The sequence below is a fragment of the Melospiza melodia genome, chromosome 2 (assembly GCF_035770615.1).
Source record: "Melospiza melodia melodia isolate bMelMel2 chromosome 2, bMelMel2.pri, whole genome shotgun sequence".
NCBI lineage: Eukaryota > Metazoa > Chordata > Aves > Passeriformes > Passerellidae > Melospiza > Melospiza melodia.
Genome location: NC_086195.1, coordinates 23,035,409 through 23,057,002, shown reverse-complemented (window position 1 = coordinate 23,057,002; position 21,594 = coordinate 23,035,409). Strand labels below are relative to the sequence as shown.

Below are 21,594 nucleotides of genomic sequence, written 5' to 3'. Positions count from 1 at the left end.
GAGATATATATATATAAACACACATATGCACATGATTTATTATAATAATTAGACAAAAATATCAGAATTATTTACTACACAGTATAGGAGCTATAACAACTATGCTAATATATTTCTCTACAAAGTAAAATTGAGACAATTTCTCTTGGGTTGAAAATGCAAGATGTGGCCAGGGGTGTGTATTCTGTTGTCATCTGTTAGAGGTGGGGCAGTTATCTTCTCTTCATTGGGCCACCTGTTAAAACCAAGTGGAGTAGTTATTTTTATCTCTTCCACAACCAATCCTTCCTTCAGGGAGATCTCTTCTATTAATGGGCCATTGAGTTTCACTGCATCACTGATAAAATTACATCATCCCATCGAGAGAAGCTCCACCCGGGGGGGAGGAGCCAAGTATTCCTACCTGGATATAATCTGAGTTTTGGAACCCCAGAGAAGCCTTTTCCACTGGATTCCCAGAGGAAGGCCAGGCCCATCTACAACACCACTGGACCTTCAGAAGAAGACTACACCCTTCCACAGGATCACTGCTTCAACAGAACCACACCTGGCACTGCAGGAGGACTGCAGTCACAAATCCAACTGGACCGCTACCAACAACCTGACCAAACAGTATTGTTTTGTATTGCTGCATTTTTATTTTATTTTTACCAAATAAAGAACCGTTATTCCTTCTCCCATATCTTTGCCTGAGAACCCCTTAATTTAAAACTGATAATAATTCAGAGGGAGGGGCTTTACATTCTCGTTTTCAAGGGAGGCTCCTGTCTTCCTTAGCAGACACCTCTCTTTTCAAATGAAGACACAATTATACTAAAGCAATTGTATTAAAGCTAGCAAAACCAATTATTAAATAGTAATTAATATTATGCATGCCAACCATGGGCAAAAGTCTTTCACTCAGCCTCAAAAGAGTAACCTTGAGGAGTGTCCCCCCACAAAGGAAGAATCTCCACACAAGGAGGGATATTAGCAGAGCTTGTTAAAATTTGGAACTGAGTTTTTGTAATATAAAATAATTGATTGCCTATCACATGTTCAAGCCAGCTGTGTCCGCTCAACAGCTTTAGATAAATTATCAGAAGTATAATTTTTTGTTGGTTTATCCAGGTATTTTATCAGGTCCACCTCTTCTTCACCTTACTATAAGGATGTTTAACTTTGGATTGATGAGTCAGACTGGTTTCAACATTATTCAACACCAAAAGCAACATGAAACATTTACCAGTGAAAACTTTGCAAACAGGACATTGCTCAAGTTGTTTTACATCATTACAGACACAGCATCCTGCTACAGGGCGTTGAAAAACACAGCCATTGGAAAAGCAGTATTTTGCACACTCTGAAATGTCACATCCAATAGTTTGTTGTCTAAAAGAAGCAGAACATAAAATCCATTATTTTCTGTCTTCAAACACTAAATCTTTATCTCATCATTGGATTTAATTTCTAAATTTAATTAAATAAATAAAAATTTTGAGATCTATGTAAGTTTGTCTACCACTAGAGGCATCTTCACGGAGTTTACAATTTTCGTATGATTGCTATCTCAGTTCTGCTCATCTGAGTCTCAATTATTTTGTCTTTAATTACTATTCTTCATAAAATAAATTCTTGTGAGACTTTCCAGTTAAGTTAAGCAGGGACTTGAGTAGTTATGAATGGCTCACCAAGAATGACAAAAAAAGCACTGGACAAACACCTATTTTAATTTCCATAGTGATACACATCTTGAAATATGATAAACAAGCATCCAGAACCATCTTCACTGTGAAAACTAAGGCACAAAGGCAATCAACATATCTCATACTATTAAGATCTACATATTGCAAGATAAATCAATATTATTTTCGTTTTTATCTCCAATTAATTGTGGTTACTATCTCAAAAGTTGGTTGTTTTGTTGTTTATTTTTTTTAATATGACTTTTCTTTCAGATTAAAAAATTAAAAAGAATTATAATGTGGAGGAAAAAACCCAAAGACATCTTTACAGGTCATAGATGTGAGTTTCGAGAAATAATAATAAACTTTTTTTATAAATTAAGCTTTGGATAATCCATAGTACAAATAAAAGCCTCTTGGAGGTGAGCTTACCCTATTTGTCTAGTGACTTTTAGCTTTTGTGCTCAGAGGAAGGAATGCCTGAATCAGGTCTGCCCTTACAGGCTTCCCCTACTGAGTTCAGAGTGCATATCTGACAGAGATTCTTGCTCTCACAGAAGGGGGGCTGCTTCTGCACAGCTCCTTCTTCTTCGACCTGTTCTCAGCACTAAGATTCTGCTTTAATGGCAGGGATCAGCCCACTCCATCTCACATCTGCCTTTGTGGCAGCTCTGTGGCTACGCTGCACTCTCAAAGCAGGGTCTTACATTTTGCAGCACTCCATGACACAATGTGTAATTTCATCATGGCACAAATTGCTACAGGATGTCATGAACATAAACTATTTCAATCGGTTTCATAAGCTGTCAGGAAAATTCATGGAAGAACAGGCCACTGAGAGCTATCAAGCACAAAGATGAAGACTATGGGAGAGAAAGCCTCTTGAGCCATAGACGACTAGACAGAGTGGGTGGTTTCTCCATATGCTCCTTGTGGTTTTACTTACAATTTGCCCCAGGATATATTGTTGGCTGTGGTTCTATGCAAGATACTGAACTAGAGAGACATTCATTTTTATCAAAATATCATTCTGTTGTTATTTAACTTCCAACATATGATAGGTTTTTTTTTTCATAGTGGAAATATTATTTCAAGTGATCCTTGCATACTACTGCTTAAATTCCTGCTTTTTAAAATTTTTTGTTTATTTTTTCACTTTAAACCATACAAACACCTCCAAAAATTATTAATCAAGTTAATTTTATTATACTGTAATAAAATACTAGATCACAGTTTTAACTGATATGTTTTGTTCATTTCTAGATTTAACTCTGCTTCCACTGGAGAGAAAAAAAACAAGGGAAAAGCAAGTTGATAAGGTAAGAACTCAGATATTTCTTCTTGTTTTATATGTCTGAACATACACTGGAGAATAGAATAGAATAGAATACTGAATGATATGATCTAACCAAACTTGAATTTAAAAAATATTTTAACAGAAAAGACAGTATTTTTACCTCGTCATACAGTAAATATTGTAATGCCCTGCAATTGAGCAGCTCCCTTCTTACTCACCTTCTAAGGCTCTAAAAAGGTGGCCCAAAAAAACTGGGGACTCTTTTGTGCTGCCCTCAATAGTATGACAACACACCAAGCCATGCTGACAGGAATGGAACAGAGTCCAAAGAAGAATTAATGTTCCAGTGGCAAAGACTGCACGCAGACTCATTTTCTGGGATGTGAAGATTGACTACTCACTTTTTTATCACTGTCTACATGCTTAGCTTCTCCTTCCATGATAACTGAAATTGTAGTGAATAGCTGTCATCTTGCAATAGCTGTTGCCTGGTGTTATCCTGCATGGAATTGTAAGAGACTGAAAGCACTTCTGGGTTTCCTAATTACAGGTACTATCCAGCAGAAATATTATGTTCCACACATTCAGCTTGTAAGTCACTTCAGTAACAAGAGAGTAATTTCTGTTCATTTCCATCATGAATCAGATGAGCAGTTTCCAGGTGTACTTAGATGGCACAAAAAGCTTCAGGATTCTTGTTGAGTATCACATACAAATAACTAAAAACTGCCATCTCAAGCAGGGTGAGCCTCTGCCCATTTTTTAATTTACATCTAGGATATAACTCCATATGTATGCAAATAAAGTCTTAATTACAAAATTGTCACTCATTCTGCCTCTAACATGTTTTGTTTTAACTATGCATGTATATATCCCAAACAATTAAATATTACCTGCTCATATATAAGCAGGGTGGTACTTAGTGATCTTATTATGAAGCAAGCTTTTTGTGTCACAGCTAAATGACAAAAGTAGTGATGATTATAGACTTCTTATAAACAGAAGATATCTCTAGATAAAATAATTTTATTTGTGCTGCTTTTGTAACCAGGTTTGCTTCACCAATCAGTAAACTAACGATGACACCTTGTCAGGGTAAGGTGGTAATAATTAAAGTATGCAGTTAGAATTTCATAGGCACATTTATATGCATTTGTGGAAATAAGATAAAAAAGGATGTCACAAATTTATTGTCTGTAAAAGCTTTACTAACTTAAGATTCCCTGTTAATACATTATTTTCCTTCATGGAATAGTTAAAAAATTACTTTTAAACACTTCCAGACCAGAATGGTGGGTGTGATAATAGAATAAATTTAGTTTCTGTCTGCCATATTCTAGCAAACACTTTTATTATGACATGGTGTTTTAAATATTAGTAAAAGTATTCTGTGCTGGTGATGGAGTGAGGTCAGAGTAGACCAATGCAGGGCCTTTGATGGATCTCAGTGAGCATGGTCTAAGGTACTTTAAATTGCAGGTTGTATTAATTGCATACACATCCTTAAGAAAGTTTTTCTTAGGTTTCTCTAAGTGGATGTCCCATTAGAGCAGACACAGCCTGTCCAAGAGCACCAACTTCTTGAATACAATACCTTTCACAGGTACCTGAGTAAAGGGCAGGAAAACTGGAGGGCTGCATTTCAGTGAAACTCACAATACTGACTTTCCAAGGAGAGAGAAACTGGGGTGGTATCATGATACTACCTTTTATAAACCAGAATAAACTGCACTTCCACTCAAAAAATTTTTTTCAGACTTGTTGAACAAGAGAGAGTCAAATGAAATGCTAAAGTTCTATTTAGTTTAATCATTCACTGTTTAATAAATGAACATAATGCATTATAAATATTGATGTTGGACTGCTTACTTTAATTATAAAAACAAGATGAAAAATACAAACATACTGTGTAAAATATCAGTCTTGCTCTTCCATTATTGAATGTTCATCCCACTGCTAATGTGTAGAAACATCTTTATTGTACCCTGTTATTTTCTGAAAGTGTGGATTGGAAAGTAATATAAAAAGGGCTGAGGAAAAAGCTACAATTATTTAGTTTCCTACTACAAATTCTGAATTTCTGAAACACGAGATTCCTAAACTGAAGACAAAACATTCCTCTCCTTCCAAATGCATAAAGACTTATTGAAAATCTTTGAAACTGATGAAAAGACCTTATGTTATTCAATAGTATCTGGTTTAGTCCATCAGAAATTTATGTCAATTGAAGACCAGTTTTAGACACCAAATATCATAAACTGTTAAAAATAAGGTGCAATTATTCCAGCCTACTTGTGGAAGGAAAAAGAAGTGAAAAATGAAGTTTGTTTGCACTAGATCTTGTGCAAACCACTATCCTCTAAAGAGTGGTATTTCCAGCTCTAGCTTCCCGTTCAGTTGTTCCTGCCACAGCTTAGAGAGAAGTCCTACCAGGAAACCTGCTCCAGTGTGGGCTCCTCTCTCCGTTGAGTCCACAAGTTCCTGCATGGAGCCTGTTCCAGCCTGGGGCTCCCATGGGCTCAAAACCTCAGCTCTGGTGCCAGTCTCCTCCATGGGCTGCAGGGGGATCTCGGCACCCCTGTGGACCTCCAGGGGCTGCAGGGGCACAGCTTCTTCACCATGGGCTTCACCACAGTCTGCAGAGGAATCCCAGCTCCGGCACCTCCAGAACTTCCTCCCCCTCTGCCAAACCCCTCCTTGGTTTCTGCAGAGTTGTTCCTCTCACATGCTCTCACTCTGCACTTCTCTGCCTGCCATTACATCTGCACAGTAACTTTTTTCCTTCTTAAATATCACACAGGATTGCTATCATTCCTGATTGGCTCGGCCTTAACCAGTGGCACATCCTTCCTGGAGGCAGCTACCACTGGCTCATGCCAGATAGGGGAGAAGCTTCTGGCAGCTTCTTGAAGAAGTCACCCCTAAAACCCTCTCACTTCCAAAACCTGGTCACACAAATCCAATACACATATATTTCATGAACATTTGCAATGGACTTTCTAATTCATTTTCTCCATCCCATAACTGTTTTTCCTCAAATGTATTCAAAGATTCAGGTTGTACGAACATAAACATAAGTGTTTAGATATCAGGTCCCATTGTAAATAGTGGGATGATAAATAATCAGTTAATCTTGTCTTGACAGCTGTCCATCTCTTCAGGCATAAGCACCTTCAGGATGATGTGAAGGCTTCTTCTGTTCTACTTACCGCCTTCTGTTAACTGCAACATACTGTATTGGCTGTAAGTCTCACTTCGACATCTAAACTTAGATGTCCACACTTTAGTACCAAATTCCTCCCTTATTGTGTAAAAATATCTATATTTTTAGAAACTAATAAAATATGCACTGTTCAGGGGGAAGATTTAAATGTATGTGAGATGAGAGCATTACACCTCAACTGTATTGAGAGAAATTATTTTAATACTGAAATTGAAAATTGAATCAGGTGTGTGCACCTACTCTATGCAAACTCCGTGAGGAATGACCAATCTTTGCTACCTTCTAAGCTTCTAACCTTCTAAGGTTATTTCTGGCACAATAACACAATTTCTACCAAACAGATGAAGGTTCTATCTGATTTATCCTTAAATAGCAGAAACTTTCCACATGGCAAAAAAAATGTAGGGCAGATAAAATTTAGTCTGGTTTATACAATACACTACCACTCTGTCAGTCATAAAAGATGAGAGTGAGTTCCTGTTCCAATTATACTTTTAGATACGAAATGACTCATGCAATTCCTTTCTTGCTTGCTTTCTTAAAGTCTAAACAACTTTCAAAGTCCAGAAATTATTCATAAGGATAAGAAAATATCTCATTTTAATATTTAGGGCCTAGAATACTCTGTTTGGGAAGGGATTAAAATGTTTTTATAATTCCAAACAGTAATCCCTGGAAAGGTTTCATCGAGACACCTAGCATAAAGAACGATGGCATTCACTTAGCTATATTTGCATCCTGTCTTACCATAAATTATATAGAGCCTGTAATAGATGATAGACAGATGACATGCAACATTTCAGGATACATTAACAGGACTATAGTGAGAGCCACCTTCAGCAGTTCCTTGTTCCACGGGGTTATAGAGGATATTCTCTGTTTAATTCGACAAGACTCTGGATGGGGGGGAAATGTCTCTGTTGTGTGATTATTCTGTCCCTGTTTGTGGATTGTCTGGGATAAGGAATCAAAAGTATAGCCCCCCCTTAAAAAAAACCCTTTGCACAATAAAATGGAAATTTTCTATTCTTCTAGAAATGACAGGAAAAATATTTGGCTTGTTAAAGCATTGAAACAAAATACAGTCAAGGACTTGGCATTTATTCTGTAGAGTTTTCCTGAAATTCTTATTGGCCACTTCAAGTTTCTTTCTAATGTTATCTTTGTTTGAATTTAAAATTTAGTGTCAGTAAAAAGCACAAGAACGAAAAGCATAAAACTTCAGTTCAAACAGGTATCAAACTATCTATGTAGCTAAAGATGTCATATTTCCTAGACAGTTTTCTCAAACACATCAAGGGTCATTCCCTCTAGGGGAAAAACAAGAAATGATCATTCTTTTCTCCCTCTCTTATTTGTCTTCTGTCTTCCTTTGCTCTCGTGGCTGACTTTGTACATGTAATCTAATAATGTAATTTAGAGTAATTCATGTTAATCTAATAAAAATAGCATTTTTAAATAACACTAGAATATTTTAGTCTGTTCAGGTGTTGTGTGAATTAAAAAGAGCTCATGGAAAGCTTAATCTTTCCATGCCAAAAAAACCTCCAAAACCACTCCTGCACAGCCCCTCAGAAAATTTTTATCCATTCAATCAAGTTAGGGTTTTTATTATTATTTGGTGTGTGGCTTCCTCTTTTTTTGTAATATATTTTTGAAATAATGGAAAGCTGCAGCAAATGGAACACAGAAGGAAATCACAGAAAAAAAATTCTTAACATATGTATAATCATTTCATTAATTACATCGAATATTAATGTCACTGATATTAAATATAAACATATAAAAATATATTAAAATATTTAAATACATCTATATATCTACTCTCCTGCAAACTTGAAGTGTATATCAGATAAAGCAAAGAGCATGCACTGAATATCTACAACCCTGAGAATAAGATGTGGATAGGCTCTCTGAGTAAATATTAAAAAGTCTGCCAAGACTTTTTCACCTTCCATCTGCTCTAAGAAAACCTCTATACAGTTACACAGTCCCTTTGGAGATGCATTATCAAAACCTTTGTCCAAGGAGAGAAAGAACATCTCCATCTGATTTTTTTTATCCACGGGAAAAAAAATAGAAAGAATACACAAAAGGGCAAGAGTGCTTTGTTTATGTATTTTTGTTTGAAGAGTCTGTCTACACATATTGTTTAATCAAAGTGTTCTGCACAAGCCTTTTCTTGACAGTTCCTAAGGAATGAAAGTGGCAGCATAAATGTAAAAACACACTGTTATTTTAATCACAATAGAACAAAGTATTGCACATCAACTCATGCTCAAAGTCAAGTCCAGTTTCTCATGTCAGTTTAACAAAATTATAGTTTAAAACACCGAGTGCTGCTCTGAAGCATGGATCACAGAGTTCCTCTGTTACATTGTTTTGCTGCTGTATTTCTAGTACATTCACATCTATCGTCTCTATAAAACATTTTTACTGTTTCATATCTGTCGGACAGGCCTGGATTCCACAACTTGCTCTCCCTGCCTGCTTTCTGTTTTGCAGCTTCACTTCTTCAGACCGCCAGACAGAAATCTCCCGCAAGGCTATACAGATTCACACATTCTTTTCTTGATTAATGAAACAAAATACATTTTTCTTTAGTTTTCCTTAAATTGAGTCCTTTTCTTTGATTGACGAATAGGTAGAAGTTAAACTGATGCCTATAAAGATTTCTTAGATGCCAAATGTGCAGATTATGAGATTGAAAACTAACTGTGCTCAGTAAGAAGCAGCAATTTTATTACTGTCAAGTCCCTTTAAAAGAATTAAATATATTATAATACTAATTTGACTGATCTGACAATCCGAAAATTCTCAGTTTTGAATCCAAATAGTTCCATGACATTTTTGAACCTAACAGGTAGAAAAAGGAAACATCTCTCAAAAGCAAAACAGTACATTATAACTTTGGGTTATTTTTTCTCCTTCGTATTTTACATATTCCCTTTACCAGTGACAAGAACTGTTTCCTCTGTCAATGCAGCATAAAACACCAGAATAGTTAAAATGCTTAATAGCTACTTTTCTTTTTTTCCATTATTCTGGGACTAATTTTTTTTTCAGGATTGCGTGCACCAAATCATTTATACTGCATGTCACTTTTTACTCTTTTATATATATGAAGTAGAAAGAGAAAAATAACAGCAATATATCCCTAGATATAGGAGTTTCTGGAAATAGGAAGTCATTAAGGTGAAATTGATATTTGTGTCAAAGCCCTCAAAAAACTCCCAGAAGCCGTGGTAAGAAGTGTGAATTACCTTTCTCAACAACACTTTTGAGTATGGTGCAGAAGTAGCAGCTTCTTGTATTCATCTTCTGTTCTATAGCATCTGCTTTCAGTTAAAAATAGTTGAGATGAAAAAGGTGCGCTTTGGATTGGGGATCTACATTACATACCACTAGTTGTTTTTCCCTTGCCTACCTGTTATTTAGGCATGAGAGGAATTTTCTGACTTGATTCTTCAATATCATATAATGTAAATTGAGTTCCTCTCACATACTCTTACTCTGCCCTTGTCTGGCCTCAATTTCTTCTGTGCAATAACCTTTTATCATACTTGAAGACATTATCTTAGAGCTGCTTCCACTGTCTCTGATGGGCTTAACTTGCTCAGCAGCCAGGGTCCATCTTGGGAGTCAGCTGGCATTGGTTCTGTTGTACATGGAGTGAGTTTATGGTAACTTCCCAGAGAATCCACCCTTCTTGCCTTCTGTGGTACCAAAACCCAGTACACAGTGCCAGTATTGCAAGTGGGTCTCACCTAAACAGAGCAGAGGGGCACAATCACCTTCCTTGACCTCCTGGCCACAATTCTTTTGATGCAGCCCAGGATGTGGTCGGCTTTCTGGGCTGCAAGTGCACATTGACAGGTTATGTTGAACTTCTTGTCAACCAAATAACCATAAATTTTTCATTTTCTGTGAAAAGTTTGCCTAATACTAAGGTTTGTATTTTTACATAGTAAACAGGAAAGGGAGGCTGTCAACTGCAAATGGTCATGCCACCTGAGACCCTATCTTGAATTAGAAATAGACACTAAAGGGTAAAAATTACTCAGAATTCTGCCTAATTTCATGGACTACTTTTGCTATTTTCATAGGATTCTATTTAATTATTCTGACATCACAATGGCTGTTTAAGCAAGATTGTTACCTGTTCCTCCCACCCTTCTCCTTTCTTTGTGGGCGTCTAAGGCTGAAGCCACAGTTGTCATTCTACCTTCTCAAAATTCTTGCTGGTATTTATTGTCTCCATACATCGTCCCTCAGGAAGAACAAATTATGTAATTGAATTGATTTTTTTCTTCAAGGTTCAGTCTAAGTGTTAATTCAGAGAAGTTATTAAAAGGAAATTATATAAAAATAGTTTCTTCTCCTCAATTGAATGAAGACTTCCTGTTTCATGGAACATAACTTTTTCCAATAACCTGATATTTTAGGACTTTATCATTCCATGATTAATAATTAAAATTGAAAATATTTCTGAATTGTTACTGTATTCGGTACAATGAAATTATGTTCAAAGAAATAATTTTTTATATCCACATTCTCATTAGTTTCTCTTTTCTGTTGCATTAGTTCTCTTTTCTATTGAACATATAAGAACATTCCAGTGTACTGAAATGAATTATACTATTAAACTTTATCCAGCTTAAGTATATTTCTACATTTATTTTGTCTTCAGATATTTTGATCATCATAAAATTCCAAAAAATACATAAAATTTAATGATATTTGGCTATATAGAAAAAGAACTATTAAGATACAAAAAGAAATGAGACTGCATTTTGGAGAAATCAGGGTTCCAACTATACAAGTCAAAAAGACCTAGGATCAGATCAATAAATGGGAATGCTTAATTTTATTTTTTTTTCTGGACAATTCAAATGTCTTTTTGTGAACATAAATCCCCAGAAGACATTTTTTATTCCAGAGGAGAAAACTTGCAGTTACAATATGCAATATCTTAATTTAACATTGCTGCTGTTCCTGCTATAATATTCCAGAGAGAAGAGAGGCCTGGGAGGGTGACCTAAAAAGGAATTGCTCCTTTTGGTTGAATCCATTTAGGGAATCTGTTACATCCATTTCTAAAAATATTCAGAATATGACCTTATCTTGTAAAATTAACAGGGAAAAGAATCTATCTATCTTGAAACATTTCATGGGGTATGTCATGAAGAAGATGTTTTTAGTTGCTATCATTTTACAAATATCTAAAGAAATCCTCTTACTCCACATCTCAAATGACATATACATAATAAAAAACTATCAAATTTGTGGTGGTGGGATTTTTTGTTTTGTTTTGTTTTGTTTTTTGGGGATTTTTTGTGTGTGTGTTGAAGCAGGAAGAAAGAACATGTCTGAATTGCACTGGGGGCTGTAAAATGGATGTGTAAGAAGATTTTGCAGTACCTAAAAATTGCTTGGTCTTCTTCAGCATGTGTTCAGAAAGAAATTTAAATGTTCACTCAATTTGAATCCAGTCTACAGTCATACTTTTCAAACTGCATGTTTTTTGATCATGTAGAATTTTGGCTTTCAGGACCACTTCTAGGCCACTAAGAAGATGAAAGCTTTATCTAAAGTCTAAATGCAATTGAACAAAACACAGTCTGAATCATTACACAGTTTGGTGAAAAAAAGAAAAAAAAGTCATATGATTAAAAAGCTGGCCTGGACTCTTTAGTCCATCCACATATCTATTATTTGATTGCAAATTAGTCACTAGATGACATAATGTTACTTTTTGTACATCCTTTCTCTTCCTAACACCTAAAATCAAATTGTCTATGCAAAGTTAGTTTCAAGAGAAATAGAGGAGGATCTTTGAGGTCTTTTTAACCCTTAAAATTCTATATGTCAGCTCTATTCCCTCTCTCCTATCCCCTCCTCCCCCCTGCTCATCATACATCAGTTTATTTTTTGATGGCTTAATACTGTTTTGGTAGAAGACATGGGTAATAGTTTACCACTATTGTTGTGTACTAGATTTTCTAAGACCATTCTACAGTGTAAAAGTCTACAGGAAATGAAATGCCCAGTTTATAAAATCTGAAATGCTCATTTGGTTTCATTTGTAAGGTAAGACTAACTTCACAGCTCTGTAGTTATACGGAAAATCCAGTGAGAGAATCAGACTCCACCGTTTAAAATTCGGGTCCTGAGAGTTGGGCTCTTCAAATTGTATGGCAGTGTGAGTGAAAGAATCACTTTAAAGTCTTTCAATATAACAGTTGTTCTTGGTCTGAAATGGTCAGTCCTCAAAGCAAGGGCCAGCTCAGAGGAGAGCACAGGTAGAACTGAGAATATCTGACATAGTGCCACTGAGACACAGACGGAGCTTTAATCTGGTGCAGGCTATATTTTTAGTTACTTCTCTTTATTATACAGCAGACTGATTTTTCAGTAATTTTCTTCTCTGCAATGAATTCATGTCCTTCACTGAACTCCTTCTACTAATCCGTGTCTTTTTTCTGCTGGGAATCCATCCCTGGTCCCAGCACTCTAGACTTGTCTCCACAGGGCTGAACAAAGCAGGAGCTGCTCTCTGAGCTGCTGCCCACACTCTGCCTAATGCAGCCCTGGAGGTTGTTGGCAGCTTTTGCTGCAAGGGCTCATTGCTGCTGGATGGGAGGGTTGGTGCTCACCTGGAACCCCAGATCCCTTCTCTGCATCCCTTTCCAGACACCTCTGCTCCACCCCTGACACGTATTGGTGTGGGAGGTTGTTACTTAATGGAGCAGAAAGCAATAGAATGTATCAACAACAGAATAAATTCTCATTACACTCCACACATATCATGTACCATGATTATGTGAAGTGTAATTTAATAGTTTTATTTGTGTGTGAAAGGGAGAGCAGCATATCTACTGACAGATAAAGATATTGCTAAATTTATACTTAAAGAGGTGCAAAAAGACATTAAAATGGGGACAATTCACCCAGAAAGGTTGAGTTAGACAAAGTCAGAGAGCAACTGCATTCCAGAAAATATAAAGAGTAGTTGTAAAATATCCAAGAGAAATTGAACTTCAAAATATCAAAATAATGTCCCATTCTGAACAAATGAGTTTTCCATTCTCTCTGAAGAACAGGTTATTATCTTGGAAATATTGAAATAAATGAGGTGACAAACAACAGAATTCATATTAATACAGTCAACAGAGAGCTCAACTGCAGTCTAAGGCATTTTCAATGACAGGACTGAATGGAAGATTAATAGAGCTAAAATCACTGGTAGAAAATGTAATCATCCCACCATTCTCCATAAAAACATATAATCAGAAGAAGATAAAGAATTTGACATTTTTTCATATATATCTACAAATCTAAATAGCAATTAAAATTAAAATTAAATACATCATTTAAAATTAAATACATAAGTCATATGCTAATTAATTTTCAAAAGCATAAATACATGCTTTTGAAATTTAAATACATAAGTCATAGGTAGCAAAAAAAAATAAACTCTTAACCAGGCATTCTGTTTTTCTGTGATTCTTCAATCTGCCAGTGATGAAAAGATTAAAATATTTCAGAACAGAATTCAGGATATAATCCTGCATGAGCTATAATCTCCTGTTTTCAATCTAGTAAAAGCAAATGGACCCAAATCCAGTGAAATGCTTGAAATATTTTCCATGATGCTATTTAAAGTGTCTACTAGTAGAAGTTCAGAGATTACATTTAAGAATTTGTATTATAATGTGTGAACAGTATTTTTCTCTTGCCTTGCACTTCAAACCTATCCTAGCAGAGGGCACTGATGTTATACACTGTATAATGCATTCAAACAGAATTGTGAAAGAGGTCAGATTTGATGCCAGATGTCTAACCTATCTCAATTATCTAATTTTAAACCCTCTTGGCACAAAGAGAGTGAAAATAAATTTTCTATTTACCATTAATTTTCCCACTGAGTATAACATGTTGATAAAGAAAGCAAACACAAAAACAGTCTAAATGGATAATAACCTGGCACCATTGATCTAGTTTTGAAGGTTAATTAATCATACACTTGCCTTCAAGAAAGTGTTACATTACAATGAACCTTATTTCTTACTGACTTTATTAGCTGGGTGCTTCCACCCTCAGCACCCACAGCCAAGGCAAAGATTTGACTTTCAAAAGCTCCTTAGAAGCTCAGGTTAACAGTATGCAAAATATCTACAGTTCAATTCTAATATTTATCACTGCATATCCTGTATTATTTATAACACTGACCAGAGTAGCTGGAGCAAACTGGAAAACACATGTAAATTCTTTCCACAGTGTAGTGCCCTAGAAGGAAGTTGAAGGTCTGCTATAGAATAATTACTCTCATTTCAGTGGCAATAAATCAGTGAAATGAGAATTAATAATTTCTGTCCATTATGCTACCCCACAAATTTATTCTGAAGTCATGAACAAGAAAAAGCTCACAGTGTATTCACCCTATTTCTTCTAAATATGCATTGGATTTCTGTCTCTCTAAAAAAAAAAAATTAGTTAAAGCAGAATGATGTATATTATTTCCTCACATAAGTGATGATAAAGATGACACTTTTCTTGATAGCTCAAGTATACTCATAGTCTATGCTCCAGTCAGATAAAGAAGACAGGATACTATTTTAATACTTATTATATTAAAAGACACCGAAGGCCTGGACTTAATTTAGAGGTGTGAGAGTGGCACACATCCTACAACTAATGCAAACATGCTGAAGGTTGCACTTCTCAGACTTTGTTCAGATCACTTGAAAGCATGCTACATTTCAATATATCCATCTTGATCAGGACTATAAAACCATATTTATTTAATGTCAATTTGCAAGCCCATTTCTTCATCCTTCCTTCATTCTTGATTTTTTCCCCATGTGTATAGCATAGGAAATGGCTTAAAAAATCTTTATAACAGAAAATCCTTTAATGCTTTTTTTTAATTTTACTCCACTAAAATGACTTGAGAGGATCACGCAAACTAGACTTTTACAGTCAAATGCCTACAAATGCACCCGGGGAGTTGCTTTGAGTTATATTTATCACGTGTTGCCTTTACCCCTTCTCCAGGAGAGTGTGGCTGATGTTTGTTCTACATGAAAAGACTTAATAATCCTTTTTGTCTTTTAACCATATCCCTCCTGGAAAAATCTCTTGAAAATTGCCATTTCTGTTAATGCCATTTCACCTCAGCACCTTTTAATCCTTTCAGTATGATTTAGATGTATGGTGCATCACCGGTTGACCTAGAACATTCTTGCTACTTCTACTGCATGACAATAAGGATCACTGACCCTACTGGATGGTGTTTATTCAGCTTGCAGTCTCTTTCAGATTTAATAATTAATCTTTCATCCAAAAGTAAACAGCCCTTAAATGGCCCCAGACAGATCTGCAAAGTATTTGTTGTCAGCATTGCTGCATTCCATTTCATTTATGACCTTTTACAGTGAAAAACTGACTTCATGTTCTTCTAAATGCTTGGGCAATAAGGGAAGAAACCAGATACAAGATCTTGAGCAAGTATAAAGTGCATTTAAAAGTAAGAAATTAAAGGAAGTTTAACACTTATTTTTCCTGCCAAAATACACTCAAATAAAAAGAAAAAAGTTGAGCAAACTTCTGTGTTAAATTAATTTGTCTCCAGAGAGATTTCTTTCTCATATTAGAAATATGTTTACATATTCAATAATAATTTAGGACTCTAAAATGGTAACAATAGGCGGAAAATAATTATATATGTATTTGCTACTCTAATTAACACCACATAAATTAATTTTCTCATAATCTTTGCAAAATCAGATATGGCTCTGATATCTCTATTCTTTCCAATTGACTGCAAGTAGGATGACCTTTATTTTTCTCTTGTCTCTACTGTTTTCAGATTTGAAGATAGTTATAGCAAAGGGATATATTTCAAACATTCTTTTATTGTATTCTGATTAATTTTTCTGAATATTAGTGATAATCTTGTTCTCCAAACATATGCATTTCTTAAAAAGTAAAAGAAATTACAATAAAGCAAGAAACTTATTTTAATGCAGTATTTACTGAAAGTGAATGGTAATTCATCAAATTTTGCATGAAGTTTCATCAGCTGACATGGAAGGCCCATGGAAGATCAGTCACTGATTCACGCATATTTATCTGTCTAATATATTATAGATATTACAAAGAAAGAAAGCAAATATTTTGTCACAATGTATGACTTGACCTTACTAAGGACATATCACAGAACATAAGTCTGTGTCCTTGTATTTAAATATAACACAGAAGCAAAATGCTGAACTATAGCTGAATCTGATATTCATGGTTCTAAGCCATGTACCATTTAAGAGCTCCAGAGGAAGCCATAATCATGAGTAACCCATTGTTTTTCTAGCCTAGATACTAAATTTTAAATGCATTTATTTTCAATTTTTTTAATGACTTTTTTGGAATTTACCAAAGAGTAAGTTGCTTCAGTTCTGCTGTCTGCATTACAGGCTGTGGTGAAGACAGCAGAATATGTATATATTTTCTATATCTTGAAGTGTAAAATTGTTGCTCAAAATCATAACTACTCAGCTGGGTTGAAAAACCTGCAGGATTTGTGAGGAAAAAATTCACTCGAGCACACACACATGTTCAACTACAGCATCAGGTGCAGCCTTGAACCACTGCCAGGGAGGACCCAGATGGCCCAAGGGCACTCTGGAAAGAGACAAGGAACTTGTTGCTTGGAAAAAATTGTCAAGTCTGTTCCTCAGTATGGACAATCCCAGAAAGAAATTTTAATATCTTCCTGCACATGGGTTTGCATTGCTTAAGATTTTCACAGGCAGTAAAAGCCAAAATTAAAAATAAACAAGTAACCCTTTTTGGGATTATTCTTACTGAAACCAACTGTTGTTCTGTTTCTAGTCTTAGGAAAAATTGGTTGTACATACAAAAAAGTAGAGAGTACATTGAAGTTATATCTAACTCAAGAGTTTTCAGAGTTTACTCACACAGTAGAACCATCATTATGCATAGCTGTACCCAAAAGCTTTATTCAAAACTTTATTCAAACCTTTAACATAGCAGAATTTATAAATGAATATGACAATGATTATTGGTTTGGAACACTTGCTTTCTTATCTCTCCCTAACATGGTATAAATTATACACTGTGAAATACTTGTTAAATCACCTTCAAGGTATAATGATAAGATGAGATTTATCAACAAGACAGTAAACTAATTTCAAATTGATTTATGGGAGTTCAGTACATTATGAAAGGTTTGTACGATATAACCTCTTTATCAAGGCAAGCAATGAAGCTTATTTTCTAGCATTTATACCTGATCTGTTTATTTTTGCTGTCTTGTTTTTACAGAAACTGTTCATGTGATCAAAGGTTAATATTTGTTTTGTATATAGCTCATACTTTATTCACAGAATATCATTCTGAACTAATTGCCAGAGAAAATGCAGTTTCGTTTTACCCATTTGGTAGAACTGGCTGCAATGAAGTCACTATAGTCACTGTAGCCACAAAGAGAAAGTCCAAAAACCCAATCCAAAATTCAGCTAAATATATCTATTTAGCTTCTATATATTGATTTCAGCTGTAAACAATTTTTCCCTAATATAAAGTGTGGTAATATTCAATAGTTTCATGTCCAACCCATTCATGGAGCCCTGCTGGAGCCTCTTTGTCACATGCCCAGCATCCATCGGGTCTCAGAAGACAAATGCCACTCTATTTGATGAAGAGATACTCTTCCTGGCTGAGGGACAAAACAAGAAAAAGTATGACTACTCTGTGATGACAGGTTATGTCAAATTTGTTACTACACAGACTTCAAAATGATATAGAATTTAGTTTTATTATTTTTTCTCTAAAGAAAAAGAGTTGATCCCTAGTACTCCTTTATTTTAAAGATGTCTATTAAAATAATGTCTTGCACTAAAGTAAAATTTTTTTCAAGTTAAAAGTTGCATAAAAATTTAACATTCCTGTGTTTTTTATACTTGGACATTATCGTAAAATATGCTGCTGTGTAAGCAGAAAATGTATCACTTATTGTGTTATTTCAACTTCACTAAAGAAATTATTACTAAAATACACAAAAAATATTGCTTACTCAATGTATTTTATTGTACCTATATTATAAGGATGAAAATATCAAATTTAGATATATATATATATATATCCACAGCTCACTTATGTTCCCTAACTGAAAGAATAATAGACATTTTCTCATAATGCAGTTGAACTGAATTTGGTGATATATTTTAGAACCCCAACGTTAGATAAAAAAATATATAATATTATAACATAAATTAACATAAGAATATATCAATGACAAAATGCTGCAAAAATACTGATACAACTTCAGTGTTTTTATAAATAAATGTAAATATAAATAAATAAATTCTTCTTCTGTATTTTCACACATCCAGGAAAAGTATCATGATGCTGTTTAAAAGACAGCTAGTAAATTATATTAGAATTATTCCTCTGTTTAGAGACCTCATTGAAGAGAAGTTGTGCAATATGAATTCTGTGTAATATTTTAATACCTAATATATATGCAGAGTATAATGTATATAATTTAAATTTAAACATTTGTCTCTCCTTTAGCTAACACAATCTACAATTATACCATTGTTTTATTCTTCAGAACTGATTCAAATCACAGTCTGTAATGAAGGTGATATAAAGGGAGATAAGGACCATTACCTATGCATATCTTACATGACACAATAGTAACAAAACAAATTAAGAACTTGGTGAAGGAAAGATCAGGCTTTGAGAAAGCCATAAAAGCACTAGGGTAAGCATGACTGAAAATAAAGAAATAGCCAATATTTTAAAAGAATGTTCTTACAGAGATATTAATAGGGTAGAAACAGTAGTTTAAAAAATCAGGATAGGAAATAAGACATTCCTGTTTCCAGTAAATGCAGTGGTTATAAACATGGTATCATATACTCATACATTTACAGCCTATAAAATAAAACAAAATACTATGAATTCTATTATGTGTAAAAACTACAAGTGAAAATGGACAAAAACCCCAGGAAACATTTTATCTCTTTCTGTTTTATTTTTTTAGAAAGCCTTCTAAATTAATGCCTTTTTAAAAGCTTTATATTACCTTTCTTTATTGGTTTAATTAGTTGTTATTGTAAACCAATTCATGTTAGTACAAAGTATTATAGTAGAAATCGCATGCACAAAAGTGGCAGGTTTCGAAATGTAATTTTGAATGGGAAGTCTCTTTGTGGTTTCATATATATGTATTTATAGAAGCAATGTATTGTACAAGCACATATAAAGCCTAACACAGAACATGCAGCTTCGTTTTTTTTTTTTTCTTCAAGTAACATGCATATTTTTTCTTCAAGGAAGTATCTTTTTCAAATATCATTCAATAAATAAAGTATCTTACTACGCAAACTGTGTTCCTCCAGGTGAGGAACAAAAATACAGAACATACGTGAGAAAAAATATCTATTAGCAGGAAACACAATTAGCAGTAAAACTAGCCAACAACTTGAAGTACTGATAAAAGTAGTTTATCCCATCAGAGTATTCCTTAATAAAGGGTAAGTTGGTAATGAAGGTTAGAGAAGTTATTTCAAAATAATATTCTATATAAAATACACCTTTTTTCCAAATATGCATAGGTATACAGGATTTTTACATAGTTTGAATATTTTCTGGAATATAGAGAAGGAATATTAGGTTATATGACATTTTCACTTTGTCTAGATTGAGAGTCAGTGTATATCCGTGCATTGAAAAGAAAATGACAGACCCTTGAGGTACTACACCTTGCTTTGGTTTGAGTACAGTTCTTATCTGCATGATTTTAAATTACTTATGTTCTTATGCTGGTGGAATCACACTACAACATTATTCTCTTGTCCTGAGAATTTGCAATTTATAGCCCTCTCTTAATGAGTAAATTTTCCATGACTGACCATGAGAATTTCTTTATTAGATGTCACAGTAAACATTTAAAATTATTTCTTTTCTTTGTAATAGTTTGTTACATATATAAAACTTTCTTTGCATGCACTCAAGAAATACACTTAGCCCTTGTCCTGGTTTTGACCAGAACAGGGTTAATTTTTGATTTTTGCCAGGCAGGAGTGGGGTCATTGTCAGGGGCAGGGGGAAGGAAGTCTTTTCAGGTTGAGGTAGCATGAAAATGGTCAGGTAATGGTGAAAATTTGCATACGGATCACTCACCTCTCTTATACATTTTTGTTATTAGTATTGTTGCTGTTATTGTTAATTTTCTTATCTCATTGCTGTTTCCTGGAAATTGTTCTTACCTCAGAATGTGATCTTTACCTTTTGTGCCTCCAATTTCCCTTTCCATCCCTCTACAGATGGAGGGGAAGAGGGAGAGGGGGAATGAGTGAACAGCACATGTTTTGGAGTGGTATCTGTGGGAGTATTAAATTGAAAAATACCATTCCTAACGATGAGAATCCTAAAAAGAACAAACAACAGTACCTATTTTATACAGCATCAGTGGCTTTAGTAATCTCTCAATTACATGTTTTAGACATAGAACAAGGAGGAAATATCAACAGGAACAGTAGATGAGCAACTTTACTTCTAATTATCCATGTTGGTTTTTCAATTAATGGGGACAGGGAAAATGAGGAACACAGAAAACTGGCTCTGGGGATGTGAGTTCTCTGAGATTAAACCAAAATCCACTGTGTGGAGGTTTTGTTCAGCTCATTTGGTCTGTTTTCCTGGACTTCCCTGATGATCTCCAAAGTTTCTTGTTTTCCATGTAATGACTCTTCAATGGAATTGTCATTTCAATTGATGAATTCATGAGACACAAAGTAAAGATGTGCTCCCTGGTTACCTGACATGACTCCTGCTAAGGCACCAATGTTCTCTTTAAAGAGTCAAGAGCTGTGCCAATAAATAAACAATGTCTTTCAGAAAGAAAACAGAGAAAGTAGGCTTCTGAGCCAGGGGATCTTGAAGCAATATCCAAAAAAGAAAGAGAAAGAAGGGCAGAGTCTACTTTTTCTTTTCAGTTAGCTTTTGTCTTCCATTACATCTCCATCACTCTATGTGCATATATACCTGTCTCCTTCTTGCAAATGATACTAGATTTCTAACGAAAATGTTTGATATAACATAAACCACTGATGTAGTACTATACAGATGGCATCATATATCATCTCCATTTGCATACGTTCAATCTGTTTTGATAACAAGGAAATTAAAGCTGTGAAAAATCTGCAGGGAGAAAAAAAAAGAGCAAAGAAAGGTGTTGCTTTTTGAGTCAGCACAAATATAAGAATTAGGATGAAATAAATGTAGAACACATAATAAATTTTGTTTTTCCAGAATGCATCCTGTGCAGATCATAGGTACAGATTCCATGTCTCAGATTAGCATCTATTCTGTGTGATGGG

General features: G+C 34.7%; 1 long non-coding RNA gene across 1 annotated transcript in view; it reads left to right on the top strand.

Annotated features, from left to right (window-relative positions):
- The window catches only part of LOC134415085 (uncharacterized), a 42,620-nt gene extending 42,079 nt beyond the window's left edge, over nucleotides 1-541 (top strand). The window contains exon 5 of the long non-coding RNA XR_010026926.1: nucleotides 295-541. This is a non-coding gene — a long non-coding RNA (uncharacterized LOC134415085). The remainder of the gene's footprint in view (nucleotides 1-294) is intronic.
- The last annotated feature ends 21,053 nt before the right edge of the window (nucleotides 542-21,594 follow it).